The sequence below is a fragment of the Hordeum vulgare genome, chromosome 7H, assembly GCF_904849725.1.
Source record: "Hordeum vulgare subsp. vulgare chromosome 7H, MorexV3_pseudomolecules_assembly, whole genome shotgun sequence".
In the NCBI taxonomy this organism is placed as follows: Eukaryota; Viridiplantae; Streptophyta; class Magnoliopsida; order Poales; family Poaceae; genus Hordeum; species Hordeum vulgare.
The window spans coordinates 505,349,133-505,354,696 of record NC_058524.1 but is presented as its reverse complement, the minus strand read 5'-3'; the positions used below and the strand labels follow the sequence as shown (position 1 = coordinate 505,354,696).

Below are 5,564 nucleotides of genomic sequence, written 5' to 3'. Positions count from 1 at the left end.
ACGTATCACTCCGCGGCACGCCACGTGGCAGCCGTTGGAACTGTAGTCCCGGTTTTTTCCTCGAACCGGGACTAATGAAACGAAACGAACCGGGACTATTGCCCTGGTAACTCGAACCGGGACCAATGCCTGGCATTGGTCTCGGTTTTAATTTGAACTGAGGTTGATGGTCCTTTGTGCTCCGGCCGAAAGAGCAATTTTCTACTAGTGAAAGATTGCCACACTTGACGTGTGCAACGGCAACCGCCGTGCTTGGTTGAGGAAACTCACCAGTGAACGCGATATTCCTCTGTGTGCCGTCACGAGGAGCCAGGATCCGGCGGCGGCAGCAACGCTTAGTGGAGGCAAATGAAGCTGGCGGCGCTTGACAAGGGCGGTGGCAGCGACGCTTGACAAGGGTGGTGGCGGCGTTGCTTGGTAGAGAAGACTGGAGGTGGTGGTGCTTGACAAAGATGGATTCGACGAATCTTGGTCGACTGGATCCAAGGATATGGGGGAGCTTTCCTGGCGGCAGCGTGTGACGAAGAGGAGGACGGAGGAACGAGCCTGCACAACAGATGCGCAGGAATCCTGCGTTCCCCTCAGCCTGGCTGAGAGGCTTCCTTTTGCATCCGCCGGGCCAGGCTGAATGACCCATACAAATTACCAAACGACCTAGATATTGCATGATGGATGCGAGCTAGATGCAACACATGCAAGCAAACACGCCCCAAACGCACAAGGTCTATACAACAAGAGCGCACTGGACAGGCCCATTAAAAGCATCTCCAACAGGCGCGCTTCGACCGACGCCCAAAAAATCGGAGTTGCAGCGCACGACTAGCTTTTTTTAGCGCGCCAACGAGCGCCGGCTCCAGCGGCTGCAACATATTTTAGCACGCGTGGCGCTCAAGCGGACGCTGCAAATCAAAACACAAAACTAGTCCAACACGTTAAAAAATATATGCATAGATTTGATACATAGTTCATCATATAGATAATAAACTAGTCCAACACGATAATATAGATATTAAAACAAGTCCAACACGATAATAAAACTAGCATATATAGATAAAACTACTCCGAGTCGTTATTGTCGCTGCTGTTCGAGGTAGATAGCCATGCGTCCTCCCAACGTTCATCGTCAGAAGTAAAGATGGACGTCCATCGTTGTTGACGACCTCGCACTGCGATATAGCGAGTGCCTTGCGCCGACGCCTGTCGTCCAACTCCTTGTGACGCCTCGCCGTCCTCTCCGCCCAGAAGGCGTTCTCGGCGGCGATGTCCTCCGCGAGACACCGGCGCCACTCCGCCATGGCTCGCTCGTCCTCCTCGGCGACGAGGAGCCGGCACTGCCGCCGATGGTGCCCCTCACGGTCCTGGTCTGTTATCAGACAGGGCGGAGGGGCGAGGTCCTGCGCCTGCTCGTGCGTGTAGACATCCTGGAAGTTCATCAGCGCACGAGGCCTCCCTAGGCGCCACACCGCCGCGTCGTACGCGCGGGCGGCCTCGTGCGAGCTTTCGAAGGTGTCGAGGCCGAGGCGGATGTCGTCGGACCTGATCCCGGCGTAGTAGACGTCGGAGGGGCGCTCGAGGATGCCACAGTAACCCGAGGATCCACGGCGGCGCGGCGGCATGGTGGCAGAGGGAGCGACAGAGGGAGCGAATCGGAAGCGGCAGAGACAGCGGCGAGGAAGCGGCAGAGGGCGCATGGCTATGGGCAGCCGTGTGACGAGCGTCGCATTTTATAGACGCGCTGAAAGCGATGCCCCAAATCTAACGCGCGGCCGCCCGCTTTCCCCAATGATTTACCGCGCGCGCTATTTTTCCACGTCCGCTGGAGCGCGCGATTTCGTCCCGCGCGCGCTAAAAGTTCAGTTTACCACGCGTTTGCGTTTTTTGACGCCGCTGTTGAAGATGTTCTAAATCTGTTCTCGTCCATCTGCTTTTGGGACCCTTCTAACACGTTTCTATTTTACCAGTATTCGGGATCTTCTAGAAGGTTTCTAAATCAAAAACAAATCCTGTTTTTTCTGCTCCTTTTCTGTTTGTTTATTTTTTAAATTGGGAATTTTATAAATTGTTTAAATTTTTAAAAACAGTTTTGCATTTTGGAAAATGTTCAATGACTTAATTTATTGAAAAAATGTTCAAAATTTTGTGAGATTTCCCTATTTCAAATCTATTTGCAAATTGAAAAATTGTGGGTACTTAATTTTTTAAAATCTCATTTTGAAAAATGTTCGGGAATTTTAAAGAATGTTCATGTTTTTTAAAAACTGTTCAGAATTTCAAACAATGTATCAGTTCCGACTTTTTTTCACAAGTCCAAAAAAGTGTTCGCATTTTTCGAATATAGTTGGAAATAAAAAAGGTAAGAAAAAACTGATTGTCAGAGTGTCCGGTTTGCTACACTGAATCGAAATCGCTGCAAACCAGTCCGCTGCAGTGAACCGGATCGTGTTTGGTCGTGTCACTACACCACGCAGAAATGGGCTGGCCCAGTCGATGACTTCACGGTGCGAAACGACATCAAATTGACGCAGGAATGTCACATAGGTGCTCCCGTTAGTGACACACAACCTGGTAATCGGGCTCGTGCGGTCGTGCCTCATTTTCTCCACGGAAAGCATGGGAAAAGTGTTAACCTGTATATAGACTGTTGTACCTAGTCCTACCTGTACTCCTAGTTTATAGGATCTCCAACGACTTTCTAGCCTACGTGCCATCTCTCTCGGGACGTCCATCTCCCCCTCTCGGCTATATATGTAACTGCTCGTGTAATATGACAGTGTGTGAAGTAAATTAATCTTTCTAATTTGGTATCAGCTTTCAGGCGCACTCTTCATGGCCTCCCATCCCTCGACCACCCTGGCCATCAGCCCGGCCATCCACTCTGCTCCCTCGACGATGGTCTTTGACACCGCCCCGGCTTCCAATTCCGCCGCCATCGCTGCCTCCTCTCCCTTCGTCTTCGGTACCCCCTGCTACCTCTCAATTTGTGCCTCTCTTCACCTTCGGCGCGCCGCCTCCACCACCACCACTGCCCGCTGTTCCTCTCCCTCACCATCCCATTTTCCATGATAGTATCCAAAATCACATAAAATTTCTCCTCAATCCCGACGACCACAACTACCGCAAGTGGAAGTCCTTCTTCCTCCTCGTCCTTCTCCGTTACGGCGTCACCCATTTCATCAAGCAGCCCCTTCGTCCCAATGTCGATGCCCACCTCCGCGATCTCTATGCCCACCTTGTCCTTTGGATCTACTCCAGCCTGGCTGATCCGCTCATTGACCATGTCGTCGATCCCACTACCACCTTTGATCTCTCGGGGCGTATTCGCGACTACTTCCTCGCCAATCGCGCCGCCCGTTACGTGACCCTCAACCAGCAATATCGCAACCTCAAACAGGGGGGGGTCTTTCTGTCTTTGAAAATGCTCGTCGCATGAAGCTCCTCACCGCCGGTCTCGCCGACATTGACTACCCCATCACCGAGGTGGATCTCACCACCCAGTTCCTCCACGGCATCGACAAACGGCTCGTCACAATTCGAGTCGTCCTCGGTGACATGGTTCCTCTCCCGCCATTTGAGACCTTCTTCTCCGGACTCAAGCTTGCCGAGGAGAACTTGTCTCACTTGAGGCCGGCGGTCGCGCCACCATCCTCGCAGTCACGAGTGCTCCCTCCGGGCACGGTGGCCCCGCCCCCGGTTCTTCCTCCAGCCCCGGCGGCTCCTCTGCTCCTTGCTATGGTGACCGCACTGCCGACTCCTCTAAGCACGGGCACGGGCCTCCACGTGGCCGTGGCAACGACAATCACAAGGACGGCGGTGATCGCAACCGCGGACGAGGCCACGGACACGACGATCATGGAGGACGTGGCGCTCCTTTCCAACTTCCGTACAACCCCTACATGGGGTTCTTCACCTCGTACGGTATGGCGATACCCTCACCTCGCCCTGGCTAGGTCCCCCCAACTCTGTCGGTGTCCTTGGGCCGGCGCCGGGCTCCCATGCGCACGCGTACCCTGTCCAGCATCTGCCGGCAACTCCACCTCCACCGCCACAAGAGCCCGCATGGGATCAGCTCGCCATGATCCATGCGTCCTACAGCGCCAACGAATATCCCCCCGCCGGTTCTGCCAACAACAACTGGTACCTCGAGAGCGGCACTACCTTTCACATCACAGGCAACCCTGGTAACCTAAATCTCGCGAATTCTAAATTAAAGCATAATTTATCAAGTGTTGTGGCTGGCAATTGTTATCATCTTCCCATAGTCGGCACCGGCTCCACCACCCTCTCCACCTCCCCCTTCCACCTCCGTGATGTTATCTTCTCACCCAACATTGTCACTAATCTTATCTTTGTCCACCAATTTACTCGTGATAATTCCTGCTCTATTGAATTTTACCCCTTTGGTTTTCTTTTGAAGGATCTGTGCACCAGGAGGGTTCTCATGATCTCGTCTAGCTTCGGCGATCTCTACCCATTCTTCGGCAGTAACTCGACGTGGCCCGCTGCACTCTCCGCCACCGTCTCCACCGCGGACCTATGACATCGCCGTCTTGGACACCCAAGCTCCCAGTCCCTTTCCTCCATTACTAGTGATTTTCTCGTGCCTTGTAATAAATCTCCCACCACACCGTGTAATGCCGGTTAATTAGGACGACAGCCTCTCCTCTCCTTCCCCTCTTCTAGTAGCCGCACCTTTTCACCCTTTGAGTTAATCCATTGTGAACTTTGGACCTCTCCCTTGTATGTTTTCAGGCTACAAATATCATTTAATTATTTTGGATGATTATTCTCATTTTTCCTGGTAATTTCCTCTACGTAACAAATCGGACACCTTACTCATGCTCCATTGCTTTTTCTCGTTCATTCGCACCCAATGCAACATCATCACCAAGGCGTTGCAATGCGACAATAGTCGGGAATTCATCAACTCCTCCCTCCGCTCCTTCTTTTCCACTAACGACATTGCCTACTGATACGTCTCAAACGTATCTATAATTTTTGATGGTTTCATGCTGTTATCTTGTCTACTTTGGATGTTTTATGTACCTTTTATATCTTTTTTGGGACTAACTTATTAATTCAGTGCCAAGTGCCAGTTCTTGTTTTTTCTGTGTTTTTGACTCTTTTCAGATCTGATTTTCGAACGGAGTCCAAATGGAATAAAATCCCCGAAATAATTTTTTTCGGAACAGAAGAAGATCGGTGGACTTGAGGGCCAAGGCAGGAGCGCCACAGGGGGCCCACAAGCCCTGTAGCCGCCACCAGGGGGGTGACGGCTACCAGGCTTGTGGTCCACTTGAAGCTCCCCTGCCCTATCTCTTTTGTCTATAAATTCCCTAAAATCCCAGAAAAAATCAGGGCATCCACGAAAACACTTTTCCGCCGCCGCAAGCTTCCGTTTCCGCGAGAACTCATCTGGAGACCCTTCCCGGTGCCCTGCCAGAGGGGACTTTGGAGTTGGAGGGCTTCTACATCAACATCATCGCCTCTCCAATGACTCGTGAGTAGTCCACTTCAGACCTACAGGTCCGTAGTTAGTAGCTAGATGGCTTCTTCTCTCTCTTGGA

General features: G+C 51.9%; 1 pseudogene; it reads right to left on the bottom strand.

Annotated features, from left to right (window-relative positions):
• Positions 1-1,056: 1,056 nt before the first annotated feature.
• On the bottom strand, positions 1,057-1,616 carry LOC123409170 (annotated as a pseudogene).
• Between the last annotated feature and the right edge of the window lie 3,948 nt (positions 1,617-5,564).